The 20,418-nt window shown below is 47.4% G+C and overlaps 1 protein-coding gene across 1 annotated transcript in view; it reads right to left on the reverse strand.

Annotated features, from left to right (window-relative positions):
- Nucleotides 1–17,892, reverse strand: part of BACH2 (BTB domain and CNC homolog 2) — a 195,045-nt gene extending 177,153 nt beyond the window's left edge. The window contains exon 1 of the mRNA XM_033143437.1: nt 17,267–17,892. The gene's annotated coding sequence lies outside the window, so the exon portion shown is untranslated. The remainder of the gene's footprint in view (nt 1–17,266) is intronic.
- Nucleotides 17,893–20,418: the final 2,526 nt, after the last annotated feature.

Consider the following 20,418-nt stretch of genomic DNA (forward strand, 5'->3'; position numbering starts at 1 on the left):
AGACCCTCATGGAAACTCACCACCTATGATCACTGTGTGGTTTGGAGGGGTTTTTTTTTTGGGGGGGGTGTACAGGCACATATGTATCTAAAATTGAAAAGCGTAAGTGAGATAAATATGTTTTGAAACATGGCTGCTGTAATCAGGTAAAGGATTAAATGAATCTCTATGGCAAATATGCTTTCAACGTTTAACCTAGGTGTGCTGTCAGCGTGTAGAGCAGCCCCCAAGACAGACAAACACATTCTACAAAACATCAGTAGGAGCCACCCCACATCCGCAGGGGTGCAGCAAATGTGGGCATCTTTGCTTGAAATGTGCATCTAAAGAGCAATCTGAAGATGTTAAAATGAAGAAGAAGAAAGTTGTATTGTGTTAATGAGGAAGGAAACTGCCGCAGCAAAGGGAACTTAAAAATAGCCTTTGAGCAACAAAACACCTCTCTCACATTCTTTGAGTCTGTGCTCTCCTATTGTGCACGGCTTAAATTAAAGGTAGCTTGTGCTGCAGGCAGACATGTGAGTCAGCAAGAGCTGCCTGTAGGAAACTGCTGACATTTTTTAATGGCTCAAATACGCTAAATGCACACACACGCAAAACCCTTCCCACTCAGTAAGTGCAGGCGCGCGCGCACACACACACACACACACACACACTAGCATTCAGAACAACCTTCAACTTACAGTTCTATTCTCCTTATTCAAACCTTGCATATATTTTCTTTTTCAAAATATTTTAATGTGAGTTATAATTAGCAGCTGCAGTTGAGTTTCAAGAGTCAACTAGTCTTAGCTTTCTTATTTATTCAAACAAAGGACTTGAGCCACTTCTCTATTTTCAAAACTGAAATTGTTGTCACAGAGCACAACTTACTGCACGGGCTGTAAAATGCACTTCCTTTTTTAAAGTTGGGAGTCTTTTGTTGAACTTGGAACACTTACAGTATCAAATACTCTAGTTCAGTGTTCCTCAACCTTGGGTCCCCAGATGTTTTTGGCCTACAACTCCCATCATCCATAGCTAGCAGGACCAGTGGTCATGGATGATGGGAGTTGTAGGCCAAAAACATCTGGGGACCCAAAGTTGAGGAACACTGCTCTAGTTAATAAATGACTTCCTAATTGGGAGAATAAAGGTTTATTTCTAGAAAGAAAAATGCTGGAATTTAGTCATACTAGAAGATAGTGCCATTTGACTTCGAAGACCCAATTCACAGGATTTGGATTGTTTTTTCAGAGGCAGGGGAAACACTTGGAATTATTCAGTAATATGATGGACACAATCTGCACATATTGCTGCTACTTCACTCAGGCTTAAAACTATAGACCTGCAAACAACAGGATTATAGCAATTTATTAACCTTTTCAGTCCTCTTCATACAGTGGCCTGGTTCACACATAACTCTGAACTAAAATTTGGCTTAGCATGAATGAACAAACATACCAGTCCAAGGGAGAAAATCACGGCAGCTTCAATCCTTTGCCATTCCTGCAGCCACCATGCTACTAGGAGCTAAGCCTTAGTTTGGCTAAAGCATTACATCTGAACCTGTAGTTCGTTTCATTCTAAACCAAACAGATCTCACTCCAAACCAAAGTAGCAGGAGTGGAGAAGGAAGGCAGCCAGGCATGAGCACGCTTACTTGTTCGCTCTAAGCCAGGGGACAGGAACTGCTAGTCCGCAGGCCAATCCTGACCCACCAGGAGGTTCAATTTGGCCTTCAAAGTCATTTATACCAAACCATGGTCACTGTCCATCAGATGAAATTGCTGGGTGATAGCAGCTGATGGGCCAGGTTCAGACCTGCTGGGTGAGCCTTCCCCAGCACATTCCCTGCAGGGAGTGCGCTTGTCAAGCAGACCCCTTCCCCCATCTAAGCTGGTCAACATTAACAAGTGGGGAGATGAATAGATGAGAGTTGGTCCATGGAGAGAGAAGTAAAGATCTTGCCTAACAGGCTCCTCACCCCAGCCACAGTTTAGCTTCACAATACATGTTGGACAGCTCTAGTAAAAAAAACTAGCAGATACATGCTAGTATATTTCCTCACTATCGCTATACTCCATAATGTGCAAGAGCCATTCTTTTACTTTTTGACCACTATGTGAATGTGCTACAGCAACCCAGAGCCAAACTCATAGAATGTATTCACAGGGTGGCAAGAGGATGGGGGTCACTGCCCAGAAACCAGAGGAGCAGGATCCTTCACCAGAGCCAAAGGGGTCCCCGTCTCCACAAACACAACCAGCTCTGAGGTGTAGGGAGCAGTAGGAGATGCACTCTAGGAGGCAGAGACAGGCCCACAGCCCAGCTCACTAGCTCTGGGAGATTCCTCAGCTAGAGCAGGCCTAAGTGAGAGTCACATGCTTCGTCAAGCCCAGAAGTTGCAATCAACACACATAAAAGGGAAGCAGAGCTGAGGTGCTGTGTCTGCTCAACTGCCCATGTGGATGGACCTTGCCTTGGATGTTTCAGGAGTTCTATGGAACTGCACTTTCGGAGACTGTATACACTAGGGATGACTTGCCACCAGGTACGCCAGGGGTTCAGGACACAGTGATTTCAGAGTATTCTTAATTAATTTCAATCTGAATATGTTAGGATAAGTAATTTGAATACAGAAACAATATTATCCACATGTACAAAAATTGTAGAGGCTTCAGGTTTAGGGCCAAGTAGGAAATTACTATACCAATTCATTCTTCTTTTAGGATGACAAATGCTGTGATACTAAGTGCACTCCTAAATGCACAGGGAATTACTTCCAGGAAAGCATGCATAGTATCATTGTATGTGTAAAAAGCATTATCTTAAAGTCATTTTCTATAGCAGGAAAATAGCAGCATACCCAAGTATGAAAACTGGACTACCCAAAGTCTCAATGAGCAAGTGAAGAGTAACCATTTTTCAACCTTCCATAGAAGATTACAAACATTATATGTCACTCATATAACATATCACCAAACTGGTTAGTTTCTGTGTTGTTGTTTTTTAAAATGCTACCCCTTTTGCCTTTTGATTTGCATGCATTGTTCATTCAATAGCTCTTCTGTCAATGCTGGTAATTGTTGTACTAAGCCAGTAGCTTCAATTTGAGCTCATTATTGATCACACAGAAATTTATATGCATTCCTCTGCTCGCTTGCTCTAAAATTATCATTTCAACTCCAGCAGTGGCAGGCTAAGTATGACGCTTTTCAACACACTACAAAGATGCTTCAGTCTGACTAGAAAGCAAAACGAGCATGCTGCAACTCAGCTGGCTATGCTCATACATTTTACATTTTCTTGAGGCAAGCTTCAAAATGAATACTTAATTTATGCAGCTGCCATAAGATTCTTTTTATTTTATTTTATTTTATTTTGTTCTGCTCAGAACAGAAGAAACAGTGACCAAGTTTTGCAAGAGCTGAGTAGGCATTATTAGCACAGTTGTAGCAAACCGTATGCAGATGTCAGAAAGGGAAAATGGGCACTTGAAGTATTCCAGGATAAACCATTATGTTCTTTGAAATCCACTAATGGAAGCAGGGTCTGTCTATATTGCTAACATAGGAAGTTCAATTATTTTAAAACATCTGTGCCAAATTAACAGTGTAGCATATTATATTTACTCCCTAACACCACAGGGCATTCAACGAAATTGGTACAGCTATAGCTGATGAAAGGCTACGTTAATCAGAAGATGCATCATATGGGGTCACATAAAAGACGGAACCAGATATATAAATTCTGCATGCCAAGACATTATCATCAAATATTGAATTGGTATGAGGTAGTATTACTGAATCACTTTATACAAGCTGAAACATTCCCTTTCAGTATTTCAGAGGGTATACAGAATTGGATTTTCGAAGTGAAACAATGAAACTGTTAGCTATATCCTAGTGGAACACATTATTAAATACTTACAGGTAAACCTAAAGCATAGCAACGCTTCACTACTGCTATACAAGAACATACACGTTCATTTATTCGAGCTCATATCCTCCCTTTCTGGAGGCTCAACCTTTAATATCCTTTATTATCAACCTTTAATAGAATCACAATATGGAATAACTTACCGTTAGGAACCTACAATAACAATTCAAATACATATACATTTACAAGTGGTAATTCACTGAAGGTTACACCATATTAACAAATCTGTACAAAAAAAAAATCTACTTCCCATGTAGATTGCCAAATTATATCATATATCCATGTACCAAACAACCCATACAAAGTAGCTCTACTTAGTTCAATATCTACTGCAGGAATGTATATGAAGGAATGATCACACACTATAGTTTGCTATCATATCAAAGCTATCATGCTCAGCAAATTTCCTATTACAGCGCCAAGTATCTGCAAGGTTCCTTCTCATATTATGTATCTGAACATACTTTTATCAAATACTGCCTCTAGCTAGTAAGCTACATTATTTTTATAGACTATTATTACCTCTGAATACCAAGGCTTGGTGACAAACAAAAGATGAATATCCTCAAGACAAAGATAGAGGCATGACCCATGTTCATGTAAATATGAGCACTGAAGAGTCTCTGTCACTGGCCCAGTTCAAATGTCACAATAAACCATTGTTTTAAACAAACTATGGTATGATGTGAACAAACACGGCTGAAAAGTTTGCAGTGTTCTTCCCTGATTCCTGCTACTGTCATGGAACAGAAAAAGCAAGCAAGAGCCTGGCTTATCATGTTGTCTGAACCTAGATTCATGGTTTGTTTCCTCCAAACAAACCACAAATAGTAAGCTAAGCATAAACATTTGCTACCACTTCTGGTTTGTTTGGAGGAAACAAACCATGAATGATGCTAGCTTTTTTGTCAGTGTGGCGGGGAGTAGTGCTTGTTCACATTAAACCATAGTGATGTGACCTGCAAACCAAGCCACTAGCAATAGACCAAATCTGGAATGCGATCACCTAAACTAAGCTAATTTATCTTGGCTTGGAATAGGGCCCAAATTAACTCTTTCAAATTTGGACCCTTTCCGAATTCTATGTTGGGTTATGCTCTCAAAGATGTCACTGGGAATATGAAAAATACCCAAGGCTTGCTGCTTTCCTCAAAGCTTTTCATTATTCCCATTCCTTCCAGATAAGAATTACCGGTACTGTGGTTAGGCACTCATACAGCAACAGTATTTTAGGCAGCAAAATCCCTAGGAATTGTATTTTTCCAGGTAGCTTCCAGGGTCTTTATGAAAGACACTGAAGACAATATTTCCTAGAGTCTTGGCACCCAGAATTCAGGTGTCAAATGAAAGCTACAACAGCAGCTGTTCAACTTTATAAGAAAGAGAAGGGGCTGGAAATAGCTGTGGCAAGAACCAATGATAGGAAGGCTGAACCAATCAGAAGCCAAGTCTGAACTCCAAAGAAATTTGGCTTAACTCATAATTATTGCAGAAGCTCCAAGAAGGGGAAGTTCATATAATGACCTCTGCTGCAAAACTGAGAATGGTAAAAGCAGATATATAATCCAAAGCAGTTTCTTCCATATCAAGTCTGGGATCAAAGATCTACTTTAAATATGTTCAACGACATGTGTCCATGCAGAGCCAAACTTTTGAATAGTGTTCTTTAAACAGCAAACCCCCCTCCCTTCCCAACTGCCATTATCACTTTAACTGTTTTTGAAAATCCCCTACATTTGCCACCCAAGATGGGGGGAGGGCTGCCATTCAAAAATACCAAACCAAAGGTTCATTGAGCATGTGTAAATAGTTGTATAGTTCTTAAGCTCCCAGCTGAAGTATGCAACAATTTTACCCCACACCTTATCCATTTCTGAATGTGCCTATGCTGCATTTTTATACATGGGCCACCACTTAAGTAACATGTAATCCTGAAAAGTCCCTGTAAGAATATCCCCTGTGATTTGTCTTTGGGTGAAAAAGCAATAATACCTGCTCTGTTTTCACACAGAGGTTGTTCACAAAAGGTCACACGTGCATTTCTTTGTCTGGACAAACCCAGAACTTTGGGTTTTGTGATTAAGGCTGCAATTTTATTCACAGCTTTATTGAACTTCACTTCTGAGTGAACATACACAGGATTGCACTGCAAGTTTCCCACAAGGCTCTCTAGTGGCAAGTTAAGAAGCAGTGTGTAGTCATCCCTCCACACCTCAACCTGTCTCTCCTGCCTACAATTGCATATGAATGCATACCTTCCAAAAGCTAATTAGGTCTGGAGTTTGCCTCAACTGTTGCTTGAACCTCTACAGTATTTGCTCATCAAGAGATCTCTTAACTCTCTTGAAAACATCAATCATCTTTATAACATCGCTGTAGGCATTACCTGTACAGCTTGAGAAAATGAAGCATGTCACAGAACAAGTTATCTGCAGAACTGGGAATACCAACATACAATCCCTACTCTTATTCCCACGCTTGTAAAGCAGGGAGTTGAAAAAGAAACACAAAACAAAACGCCGTCCCTTTTACACTAAGAATTTGATGTCAAGCATCCAATATTTTCAACGGCTGTAACGACGTTCAGTGGCTGTTCATGAGTGAAGCCAAGACACAGGAACTTCTAAGCTAAGTTCTTTATTGTGCTCAAAAAATGTACAGTGAGAGCAAAAGAAACACGTCCATTCCTGACTAGACAGATCCCAGGAATAACTACTTCCTGTTCCTTGCCCAGCAAAACCAGCGTGGGATCCGATGTGGACCCCTCCCTTCCCTGCTTCTGGGCGTGGGAATCTGATCCTCCCCCCAGCCTTCCCCCCGGCCATAAGGCTGCTTCATCGTCTCGCCTCTACCCCTCCTTCCTGCTTCTGCTGGCGTCTCACCACTTGAGGAATGCAGGGGGGAGGAGGAGGAGGAGGAATCTTCGCCTTGAGAACTCTCCCCGCTGGAATATAATTTAGGAGGATCTCGGTAATTATAATGCTCTTTCGCTTTCTCCAGCAGCCCTGGGGGGGGGTTCCTGACATCCACCCCCCCCTCAAAGCCCCCCTCCTCCCCCGAGGCTCTGGGCTTCACCTGCTGTACTCCCCCCTCGTTTCCCTCTGTTAGTTCGCCTCCCTCCCCCCTGAGGGGCGATACCGGAAAACCCCTAAAATCTTCCTCCTCGTCTTCCGTGGAGGCGAAGATGTCTTGGAAACCCATGGGTAACCCGACCTCCACCTCATTACCCTCCGGGACCTCCTCTTCCCACTCTGACTCCCTTTCTGTGTCGTCCCGCTCCCCACCAGACCGGAAACCCCAAAACTCTTCCTCACTGTCATCCGTGGGAGCAAAGACCTCCTCCCACGAGCCCCTCGCCGGCTTGGGCTTATGTGGAAACAAGGCATGGAACTCATGCACTAGATATTCCTCCGAGATGGTGCCTGCTGGTACCCATGTGTTCTCGGACTCTGGCTCCCCTTCCCATGCCACCAGATACTCCAGTTCACTTCCCCTCCACCTGGAATCCAGGATCTCCGTAACCTCATTGTAGGAATCCTCCTTTTCTAACACCGGTGTTGGTACCTCCTCCCTGGCCTCCCTATGAAACCGGCTCCCTTCCCTATACTTGGACAAGAGGGCACGATGAAACACGGGATGAATCCGCATACTTTCCGGCAGCCTCAAGCGAAAGGTGACTGGATTAACCTGTTGGGTTACCTCAAACGGCCCCAACCTTCGGTGCACCAACTTCTTACACCCCCTCCTGATGGGCAATCCCTGTGACGAGAGCCACACCTTGTCTCCTACCTGAATGCTTTCCCCTTCCCTCCTGTGCCTATCCGCATCCCTCTTGTAGGTCTCCTTGGCCCTCTCCAGCGTTTCAACTAGCTGCTGATGCACCCTCACCATTTCCCCAGCCAGCTCCTGCGCCGCCGGTACCTCCAGGACCTCCTCGTCCCTGCCCGGAAAAGCTCGAGGATGCCGCCCGTAGTTGGCCATAAAAGGGCTCATCCCTGTGGTGACATGCTCTGCGTTGTTGTACGCAAACTCTGCTAGTGGCAACTTGTCCACCCAATCGTTCTGTCTCTGGTTCACGTAACAACGCAGATACTGCTGCAACACCCCATTGGCCCTCTCCGCCTGGCCATTGGTCTGAGGATGCCTGGCCGTGGACAGAGCCACCTCCACCTGCAGCAAGTCCATGAGCTTGCGCCAAAACCTAGAGGTGAATTGCCGTCCACGGTCCGAAACAATCCTCGACGGCAGGCCGTGCAGTCGGAACACGTGCTTGAGAAACAGCTTGGCCGTTTCTTCTGCTGACACTGCCCTCGGGCAAGCTATGAAGTGACACATTTTGGTGAACAAGTCCACCACTACCAACACCGCCGTCTGCCCCTGGGACCTTGGCAAGTCGGTGATGAAATCCACCGAAACTACCTCCCAAGGCCCCCTGGGCGTGGGCAGTGGTTCCAACAGCCCCGCTGGTGCAACTCTCTCCCCCTTGGCCCGTTGACACATTTCACACCCCTGCACATACTCCTTTACATCCTCCCTCACCCCTGGCCACCAAAAGTCCCTGGTTACCAGGTCCATCGTCTTTCGCTGACCAAAGTGACCTGCTGTGGGGGTGTCGTGCAGCTGCTTGAGTACCTTGGCCCGCAACCCCCCATCTGGAACGTACACTGCCCCCTTGCGGAAAAGCAGCCCCTCCCCTTCAGCAAAGTCTCCCTCTGGGCTGCCCTCCTTAAGCTCCTGCAGCTGCTTGCGGGCGAACTCATCGTCCTTGGTCAATCTGGCAATTTCCCCCCTAAGGTCCAAGGTCCCCCCGCAGGCCCACTGCTGCTGACTGAAGACATGTCTCGGTTCCGGGGCTCCTTCGTCTGCCAAGTACTCGGGCTTCCTGGACAGGGCATCCGCCCTGACATTCTGCTCTCCCCGGACGTACTGGATCTTAAAATGGAAACCGGCAAAAAACTCTGCCCATCTGATCTGCCGCTGGTTGAGCACCCTAGCCGTGCGCCAGTACTCCAAGTTCTTGTGGTCTGTGCAGACCTGTATCTGGTGCGTGGCCCCTACCAGAAAGTGCCTCCACTGTTTGAAGGCCGCATAAATGGCAAGCAGCTCCTTGTCCCACACTGTGTAATTGCGCTCAGACTTGTTCAACTTTCTCGAGAAGAAAGCGCACGGTCTCCAATCACCGGCCTTGTCTTGCTGCAAAAGCACGGCACCAATTGCGCGGTCAGAGGCATCTGTCTCCACCCTGAGTGGAGCGTGCGTGTTCACGTGCACCAGCTGCTCCTCCGACGCAAACACCCTCTTCAAACGCTCAAACGCCTTTTGGGCCGCCTCCGACCAGACGAACTTCTTCTTGCCACTCAAACAGTCCGTTATGGGCCCCGCCACCTTGGCAAAGTTGGGAATGAACTTGCGGTAGAAATTGCTGAACCCAAGGAACCGCTGCACATCCTTCTTGTTCCTAGGGCTCTTCCACTCCAGCACCGCCTTCACCTTCTCGCCGTCCATGGCCAACCCCTTGTCGGTTAAACGATAACCCAGGAAGTCCACTTCTCTGGTGTGAAACTGGCATTTCTCGAGCTTGACGTACAGCCTATGCTCCCGCAGCTTCTCCAACACCGCCCTGACGTGACGCACGTGCTCCTCCTCGTTCCTCGAGTAGATCAGGACGTCGTCCAAATAGCAAACACAGTTCCTGTAGAGGAGAGGACCCAGCACGTGATGCATGAAGGCCTGGAAGCAGGGGCTTCCCGCTTGCAAACCGAAGGGCATAACTAAATACTCATAGCTGCCCAGGGGGGTAAACATGGTAGTCTTCCACTCGTCCCCCTCTCGCACTCGTATCAGATTATACGCTCCGCGTAAGTCCAACTTAGTGAAAATCTTGCCCTCGCGCACTCTCGTCAACAAGTCGTCGATGCGGGGCATTGGGAATGTGAGGGGTTGCGTCAAGGAATTCAAAAATCTATAATCCACCACCAGTCTCTTATGGGTGGTGTCTTTCTTGTCCACGAAGAACACAGGACTTCCTCCTACTGCCCGGGACTCCCGTATGAACCCTCGTCTCAGGTTCTTGTCAATGAACTCCTTGAGCTCATCCATCTCCTGATCCGACATGGCATAGAGCTTCCCCGTGGGCAACCTTGCTCCCGGCACCAGGTTGATCTGGCAGTCGTAGGGCCTGTGGGGTGGTAGCCGATCGGCCTCCTTCTCACTGAACACCTCCGCGAATTCTGCGTAGATTTCAGGCAGTACTCCACCCCCACACATCTGGACCGCTGCTGCCAACACCTTGCCATTGTAGTCACTCCTTCCACCCAGACAATGCCCCATGCAATGTGCTGATCCGAAAGTTAGTGACCTCTGGTGCCAGGCCACCACCGGGTCATGCTGGTTGAGCCAGCTCATGCCCAGTACAATGGGCGGCCCTGCTAAGGTGGTGACATTAAAAGCGATTACTTCCTCATGCCTCCCTATTTTCATGCGCATTGGAGGGGTTTGATGGGCAATTTCCCCTCCCAACAACTTCCTTCCATCGATGGTCGTCACCTGCAACGGAAAGTCTAATGGAAGCAGATGCAACTGATGCTCCAAGGCAAAGTCTCTGCTGAAAAAATCTGCACTGGCACCTGAGTCAATTAAGGCTTCCACCTCCACGGGGTGACCGTTGGGAAGCTCTAGCGTCACCTTAACCACAATGCTGGGCTTGGGCGCTTCTGGCCGGGGCACCTTCACTTCCGTTCCGCCTGGCTGCTGGCCCCTCCTTTCTCCAGCCAGGCTGCCTCGTTTCCCTGTGGTTCCACCTTCTCCCCCTCAGGCTGAACGGTTCCTGCCATGCCCTGCCACCCCCTCCTCTGCGGGCATGATCTCGCAAAATGCCCCGTTTGGGAGCAGACATAGCATTTGAGACCCGTCCGAGGCGCCTTGCCTTCAGCCTTGCGCCCCGCTCCAGGCCCCTGGGAAGGCTTCACAGGCGCCCCCCCCAATCTCCATCGGCTCTGGCTGCTGTACTCTGGGCGCATGGCCGGAACTGCCTGGAATACGGTTGCTTAAGAAACGCTCCGCCCTGTGCGATCCCTTCAAACGCGCCCTCTCCTCCAGCCTCACGCCCACGGAGAGAGCGCTCCGCATCAGTTCATTCATGTCCTTCGGCTTAGGACAACGTGCCAACTCGTCCTTCACTTCCTCATTGAGCCCCGCTTCAAATAAGGCTTGGCTCTGTTCGGATGATAAGTCCCAATGCAAGGTATGGCAGAGCATTGAGAATTTTGACCAATAAGCTCTCACGGTCATGGCTCCCTGCTTGAGCGCTAGCAGCTCCTGCCTGGCCACATCTTTCTCGACCGAGGATGTGAACATCGCATCCATAGCATCAAAAAACTGTGTAAGGTCCTGCAGAGCAGCATCCTCTGATGCAATTAAAGGCCTGATCCACGCCCTGGCCTCCGCCTCCAGGTGAGAAATCACAAATGCAACTTTCTCCCCGTCATTGGTGAACTCCGCCTCCTGCAGCTTCAGGGCATACTTTATCTCAGTCTTAAAATTCAAGTAATTCCCGGGGTCCCCACCAAACTTGCTCACCAGCGCCCCCAACTTACGGCCAACCGGTGCCTTCTGCCCCCCCTGGCTCAGCTGCCTGTGTTCCTCCAGACGCGCGCTGAGCCTATCGGCATGGGTCTGTAGCTCACCATTCCTCTGCTGGAGCGCTGCCAGCTGGTTCTCCCTCTCTTCCAGTCGGGCGTTAACCTTCACTGCATAGGCTTCCAAATCCCCCACTCGTTTCTGCAATGCTGCAATCTGCTGGGCCGCCTCTGCCATCCCCTGCTCGTCCGTGCTCATCGTCTGCCGGTAGCAGCCAAAAGATAAGAGGCAAAGGGGAAAAGAAAATAAAACCTCTCACAAACAGCCAGCAGGGATTCCTGGGATGCTGTAACGACGTTCAGTGGCTGTTCATGAGTGAAGCCAAGACACAGGAACTTCTAAGCTAAGTTCTTTATTGTGCTCAAAAAATGTACAGTGAGAGCAAAAGAAACACGTCCATTCCTGACTAGACAGATCCCAGGAATAACTACTTCCTGTTCCTTGCCCAGCAAAACCAGCGTGGGATCCGATGTGGACCCCTCCCTTCCCTGCTTCTGGGCGTGGGAATCTGATCCTCCCCCCAGCCTTCCCCCCGGCCATAAGGCTGCTTCATCGTCTCGCCTCTACCCCTCCTTCCTGCTTCTGCTGGCGTCTCACCACTTGAGGAATGCAGGGGGGAGGAGGAGGAGGAGGAATCTTCGCCTTGAGAACTCTCCCCGCTGGAATATAATTTAGGAGGATCTCGGTAATTATAATGCTCTTTCGCTTTCTCCAGCAGCCCTGGGGGGGGGTTCCTGACAACGACATATCTCAATTTGGGCTACAGTGTGAGGAAGTATTTTACAAAAGGGCAGAACTGGCATCGTTTTACAATTTTGGCATTCATTGGAAAAAATAATTGGAGTATTATTTACTGTTTACAGGCTAAAATGTATTAGCATTTTGTTTTCTTAGCTATGTTTCCTTAAAATCTATTCATTGCCATATCCCAAAAGCTACAATGCTGACCTAAACATCTCAGATACATCTCTATTAAAAAAATTGAGGGGGGGGGTATATTTGATGTGTGTTGAACTTAAATAAGCTTCAAATAGGTAATAACAATAGTTACTCATTAAAAAAAATTGACACCAAACTTCCATGTTAAAATGTTCACGAGTGAATCATAATGAGTGAAGCAGGCTTTAGGGAACCCCTGACCATTAGGTCCAGTCGCGGACGACTCTAGGGTTGCAGCGCTCATCTTGTTTACTGGCCAAGGGAGCCAGCGTACAGCTTCCGGGTCATGTGGCCAGCATGACTAAGCCGCTTCTGGCAAACCAGAGCAGCGCACGGAAACGCCGTTTACCTTCCCACCTGTAGCGGTACCTATTTATCTACTTGCACTTTGACGTGCTTTCAAACTGCTAGGTTGGCAGGAGCTGGGACCGAGCAACGGGAGCTCACCCCATCGTGGGGATTCAAACCGCCGACCTTCTGATCAGCAAGCCCTAGGCTCTGTGGTTTAACCCACAGCGCCACCTGCCATTTATAAAACACAATATAAAGATAAGGCATGGAGAACTTCATCTTGTGGGCCTAATCACACTTCCCCATTTGGCTCATGAGGCCATTTTGAGCATGTCATGTTCATCTGCTCCATGCATGCGCAACACCATGAGAGACGTGGCTCAGCTGAAGTGATGTACTGTTTGGCGGCACTCCTGATTAGCAGTGCCTACAAAGGCCTGTGCAAAGTGCTATGTACAAGTGTGTGACAAGATGTGACAATCAGCTGACTTGGGGGTCTTTTGAAGCCCTTGGCACAGAACTTCACAGTACCCAACATCAGCTGATCATTCGTGCTTTATGGGTTGAGTCTTTGACTGCAATATTTAATTTCAAACCGTGAGGACAAAAAGATGAGGGGCTTATCTAACATCATTGTGGCCCTGCCCAACTGTCCACTTGACCATGGAGTGGGATGGGAGAAATAATGATCTGAAACACCAGCCAGATCCAGTTCCCCATCCCTGCTGTAGGTCAAGCCATGCCTATATTTGCTGGGGTTGTGGTGAAATACTAAAATATGCTTTAACACAAGCATAGGCAAACTCGGCCCTCCAGATGTTTTGGGACTACAATTCCCATCATCCCTAACCACTGGTCCTGTTAGCTAGGGATGATGTGAGCTGTAGTCCCAAACATCTGGAGGGCCAAGTTTGCCTATGCCTGCTTTAACATTTATCACACTTCGGCTCACATGTTCTTGCTCCCTGGTATGGATATAGGGAGAGGATTGGAGCTACTTTTTATTAAATTAATTTGTTTTCACTTTTACACTATGGTTTTAGAACAAGCCAGTATAATACGCAATAGCATGATTCTGGCTTATTTGGGGGGGGGGGGAGAGAAACAGTTTACTCAAACAAAAATTCCCCTAAATCCATATGTAACTAACTCTGGTTAGTTTAAAATGTGGAAGTGGAAGTTGAAGCTTCCAATTGCCTTTTTGCAGCTAGGTCAAAGGAAGACAGGGGAGAAGGGTTCATGTGAGCCCAATACCCAACCGACTCATGCTCATAACACTATGAATTGGCATAGTGAAAGGCACATGACTTAATGAAAGCAGAGGCAAATTTCAAACCAGGAATTTCTTATTTGTAGCCAAGCCACTCAATCACTGTGCTATACTACATATATACACACTATATATTATGTTGTGCTAGGTACACACGTGTCCTCTATCTGGTACAATTTCTCCCTAAAATTACAGTACATAGGAAAATGCTCGTATTTAGGGTTTAGGACCATTACAGACCGATCCATTGCATATTTACTGAAAACAAGTCCAATTCTGATCAGTACACTTATTCCCTGGTAAGTATGAACAGAAGTACAGTCTTGGCCTACATTCAAAAGCACATAGAGTAAAATTTTCATTGAACAAAATAGGGCTTTCTTCTGAATAAGCACGAACAGGATTAGGCAGCACACAGGGCCGTCTCATCATAGGGGCTGGGTGGCGCAGTGCACCAGGGCGCCAGGCCCCCCAGGGGCACCCCCGCGAGCCCGCCAGCATAGCGGCCGCCCCCTCCCCAACCCGCACCCATGGGCGGGTGGCGGGCACTCGCGCACCGACGGGCGAGCTGCATGCCGGCTGCCCTCCGGAGCCCCAGCTGGAGTGCTGGGAAGGGCGCACAAAGCCCCGCGCCGCTCCAGCGCCATGCCCTTCATCCCCCGCTCGCCCACCTCCCTCCCGCGCTGGCTGCCCCTCGGGGGATGAGGGGCGTGGCACTGGAGCGGCGCAGGGCTTTGCGCGCCCTTCCCAGCACTCCAGCTGGGGCTCCGGAGGGCGGCCGGCTTGCAGCGCCATGCCCCTCTTCTCCCGCTCGCCCATCCCCCCTCGCGAGGAGCGGCCAGCGCGCGAGGGAGGTGGGCGGAGAGGCGGCCCACCGGGGGCGCCGAGGGATCCTCGCGCCAGGGCGGCCGATCCCTTTAAGACGGCCCTGGCAGCACATGACTATGTATTGTCTCTACTAAAATCATATTTTCTTACAATAAAATGCTAATGTTATCCTTTGGCAGTAAAGATAATTTAGCACTCTTTTAATATGACTTCGTATGCTAGGTTGGACTATTTGCCAATCTGTCCCAGGCATTGCCTTCTCTGACTGGCAAGTTCTCCAGGATCTCAAGCATTTTAACTAGAGATGGCAAAAAATTCAACTAGAGACTATCTGCACATAAAGATGTTCTCTGTCACTAAACTATGGCCCCTCCGTGTAAGAAGGTGTCACTTCCACATCCTGATCATCTAAAATGGAAAAAAAGTTTACTCAAAATCTGCCAGTGTCTCAGTAATGAAAAGCCCAATGATCTCACAATAAGCGTTTTAAGAAAGACGCCTGGTGATTTACAAAAATAGCCTGTTCCACAAAAGGAGAGGCATGATTTCACACTTAGCTTACTTCATGACAGCCAAAGCCTTTGCAGTTAAGATGCCTGGTCTGTATGTTACATTTTAATGATCTGGGAAAATAATTATCGGCGTTAACATCTCTCTCCAACTTTATACAGAATAGAGAGAGACAGATGAAAAATGTGGTCTTTCATTTGGCATTATCTTATTTTGGGAACCCACTAGGCAAGTGAGATATTTTGTTGGGAAGTAATTATCCTTTGCTGTGCAACTCAACAGATTAAATTGATATAGAAACCACTCTTTAAAAAAACCTATGGCACAATCTTTTGTGTTACAAGAAAGCATCCTCCAACGTTTGTCACAAATAATTTAAAGGAGAGTTTTGCTTGCCACAAGGCACTTCCAGTAATTAAATGATTTGGCAGCCTGACGCTATAAATGAAGCAATCATTTTTGATGTCCTAAGTATGCACACTCGCACAGTGACCCAAGTACTTTCTCAAATGCATGTTCCAGATCTCTCTCTGGGAGGAAACAAAACATAAATTTCTCTTCAAAGCAATCAACAGAATAATACTGGACACTGCCTTTGAATACACAGGAACTTGCAATGTAGTATTGACTCCCAAAGTGTTCATTTCATTGCAATGCACCATAAAGTTATTCCTATTAAGGTATGCCCCGAAGAAGGAAAGGGAGGGAGAAGGGGAGGCAAGAAAGGATTTGAGGTGCTGACCAGAATGACATCCCCAATCCGTATCGACTTATGAATAGGAAACCCCAATGGGAAGATGAGGGCAGAAGCAGCGGGTATAATGAGAGCAGCTTTGCATGCCTTGCCCATGCTGGATAGCTTTAATAAGGATCTGGCAGGAAGCATTTAGCCACCCAGATTGAACAAACAAAACAAGCTCACAAAAAGAAACCCATCTCCTCTCTGCCCGCTCACTATTCAGCACCACCTGAAGCAACCCTCAGCAGCAGCAGCAACACAACCTCTTCCTTTCTTAGAACTTGTCTCAAGGCATTCCCAGGTTCTGCACAAGCTTTTCCCAACCCCAGTTGAGAACCATCAAGTCGCTGTTGCAGCAACACAGGAAAACTGGAATGCACCGGAGACACATTTGGGGGAAGGGGAGAATTCATGAAAGTAGATGTGCAAGGCCAGGGAATATTTGCCTGCCAACTCCCCTTTCCCTCTTTCCCAGTTTGTTAAAAAGGCCTCGCAATCTGACAGCTGCTCGCATGAAAAACAAGAGTCGCTCTCTCTCCACTCCACCCCTCCCCTTCCCCGCTTTCCGACTTACTACCCTGAGCTCCTCCTCCTGCGGCTTGCTCAAAACACCCATCCCCGGGCATGCACAGGGCAGTCACCACTTTTTCCCTGGCGCGCTGGGACGGAAGCTTTAATGAAATTAAAAAATGCCCACTGTATAAGGCAGGCCTAACCCTCTCCACGCCACACACACCCTCCCTCCGCTTCGCTCCTCCCCAGCCACCTATATAAGCCACCCTTGCGCGGGACTCCCAACAGAGCCAAAGCAGTGCCGGTCGCAATCCACACACACACACACCAGATCTTCTCGGAGCGCGACACACGACCGTCCGCCTCCTCACAACAGGTCTGGCTTCGCTTCGTGTACACTTCCCGCGCTGCAACGTCTCGACTTTCTGAAGCCTCCGGATCAACGAGGCTGGTCTCCCGCCAGAATACAAAGGCGCAAAGGCAGAGAAATAAAGCGCAGGCACATTCTCCCTCCCGCCGCGAGGAAAGCAGCCCACCCCCCACCCCCGATAACCCACGGCGCCAAACTTCGCCGTCCTCCCATCCTGAGAAGAAAAAAGAGAGAGAACGAGACTCACCTTCTCATCCACGCAACTTTCAATAAGCGACCGGTCCTTTCCCTGCCAACGTCGGGAAGGGGGCGAAATATATCTATCTATATATGTCTTTAAAAAAAAACAAAACAAACTGGATCTCGCTGAGGGCTCTCGCGGTGGCCGCTGAGGTGGTCTGTAGAAAAATGTGCGCCTCAAAGAAGGCGCCGGTCACATACCGACTTGCTCTCCGATCAAAAAATAAAATGAAATGCAAACAACAGCCAGCTGCCTCGCGAAGCGAAGTCTTGCACAGGAGGAGTTTTAGATATGCCTATGTACACGCGCATATAGGCATGCATATACATAGACATAAAAGGAGGGGGGGATAGAAATGGATATAGACATATAAAAGGGAGGGGGCGGGGAAGTGGAAGAGGGTGGCGGTGGTGGAGGAAGAAGAGGCTGCAACGGCGAAAAGGGATGTGGGGGGAGGCAGGGAGAGAGAGAGAGAGAGAGGTGGCAGGGGGGAGCCACGCAGGGCTTGCTCTGCCGCTGCAGCACTCGGGGGCTTCTGTGCACAAGGCGAAGGCGGTGGCGGAGGCGGCGGCGGCAGCTCCGCGCTTCTTCGCAGCCCGGCGTCGTCGTATTGTTGCTGCTGCGGCGGCTGCTGCTGCTGCTGCGGCTGCTGCCCCCGTCCTGTTGGTTCCACTGACTCTCCCGGTGGCTCGCGCTCTTCCCAATGGAACGCCGCCTACTCCCCTCAATCGCTACATTGTTGACATTCGCAGGCTGACATCATCCTCCTCCCGCCGCCGCCGCCGCCGCCACTACCAACTACCGCACACACTCACATACATGCATGCATGCATACAAGGCATAGAATACACCCCGCCTTCCCCCCCGCCATTCACAATAACGCCGCGCAAATCGCGTAGCGCACGCTCCTAAGGCGGCGCGGGTCCGCACGCGCACAACCGGGCGTAAACCCGCTCTGGGAATAGGAGCTCCTGCGCTGGCATTCCCTCCCAGGGCTCCTGCCCGCATGCGCACAGCGGCCTCGGTGATTCCAAGCGCTGCTCCTTCGCTCCTAACTTTTCTCTCTCTCCCTCCTCCCTTTCTGTTCGAGCAGTTATCGAAAGGCACACTGGGAATTGTAGTCCTCCCTCTCCCTCCCTCCCTCCCTCCCTCTCCTTCCTCACTTCTGCGTGTGTGGAAGAGCAAGGGAAAGGAAACTCGTTTGTAATGCAGCCCCAGCGGGACAATAAAGCAGCCACAGCCGTTACGTGTGTGTGTGTGTGTAGCCGAAAGGGGCATGAGGTCATTGTTTCTGTGCCGAACGACTTTTGTTCCTGAGAGATGCGTTAGGCGAATTCTGAATACCACCTCCTTCTCCATCATAAACTGAAACGTGTTTAATAAAAACGTGGCAAGCGCGAAGCCGTAACATAATAAAGTGGTAATCACCAATATGTGCTAAACGAAGCGCTTTCGTGGAATAATAAATAGGCTTAGACTATGGACCAAAGCAACACAAGCATCAGTGGGCCATAAATCGATAGGTGTTTTAAAAAAAATTTAAGCTGCATTGTAAAAAGTGTGTGTGTGTGTAATATTTAATAGCTTATGCTGTAAACCACCCTGTGATCTTGGGATGAAGGGAAGTATATAAACTTAATAAAAAATAAAATAAGTAAGTAAATGGTCATAAATAATATACTGCATTGATAACAGGAGGAGCATGCACCTGTTGCCTCTGGAGTTGTGGTGGCATCAGAGAGATCCAGGTTCTAACAACTACAGCTCCCACACCTTACATGGTGGTCATTGGGGCAGTAAATTGTTTTAACTCAGTATTGGCTTGATTTTATTTTTGCAAGCCTTTCCATTGTCCTGGCTTTATACTTCAACTTTCCCTCCTTTAAAAAACAACAAAACAAAACAAAAAGCCCAGGTATTTTACATCCTGCACTGTGTGATGACATAGTATATGCCATCCTCTTTTTCCACATTTTGTCATAATTGCAAGGGCTTTTGCCAAAGTTTTCCAGATATGACACAAAGGCACCCCATGGCAGCCTCCACAACTCAGCACCATAATGCAAAGTCCTCTGAGCAGCTTACAAGCAGAAGAAATAAGGGAGGGAGGAATGAAAAGAATGAGACCAAAAGGCTATTACTATACAAAGTTCAAAAGCATGTAAGATCAGAAGTGACCCATGCACCGCAGAAGGAATGCCTCCCTGCAGCTGTTAAATTAGCTGACCATAGTTTGCTACCCAGATAGCAGCAACAATTGCCACTGTCTTGAATAGTTCGTTTCTTATGTTGTATTTGTGTAAGCTTTACATAGAAAGGTAACAAACATATATTGGCCAGTGGACCTCCTACATTTCATGACCTATAACTTTTCTTTTCTCTTTTTCATTTCATCTCTATGTTTATGTATATCTGTATGTGTTTGTGTGTACACCATACACATATATAAGAGATACATGCATATATCTGTCTGCCAACTTCAGGATAATACTCCATGTGTTTGATGAACCCTAATCTATATGCACATTATCCCTCTTAGTCTTTACAATGTTGCAATATTGTATTTGCTGATACACACTAATTACACTATCCCTCTGTGATTCAATGAGAGAGAGCACTCATTCATGCTTGATTCATTGATCTGTTGATTTCTCATTGATTTCTTTAATGTTCCTTGAACTTTCTTTCGAGATATTGCAGTATTGGCATATGAATCTCACCCTAGCCAAACAAAGCAATAAATATATGAAATGAAAATAGTCATCACTAATTGTGCTCATTATCATAACATGCTGTGAAATGCAGGAAAGTAACTCTCCAACACCTCTTAATGGAGAAAAAACAAAAACAAAAACAAAATCCTTCCAGTAGCACCTTAGAGACCAACTAAGTTTGTTCTTGGTATGAGCTTTCATGAGCCTTGTTGTTTTGACATTTTTTCCTGTGGATTGCATTTGAATGTTTATTTCATAAATCAAATATGTGCATGCACACGAAAGCTCACACCAAGAACAAACTTAGTTGGTCTCTGAGGTGCTACTGGAAGGAATTATTTATTTATTTATTTATTTTGTTTTGACTATGGCAGACCAACACAGCTACCTACCTGTAACTCTTAATGGAGAGTGGATGTGGGATTTATTGATAGCAAGCAGAAA

Source organism: Lacerta agilis, chromosome 3 (genome assembly GCF_009819535.1).
Source record: "Lacerta agilis isolate rLacAgi1 chromosome 3, rLacAgi1.pri, whole genome shotgun sequence".
Lineage (NCBI taxonomy): Eukaryota > Metazoa > Chordata > Lepidosauria > Squamata > Lacertidae > Lacerta > Lacerta agilis.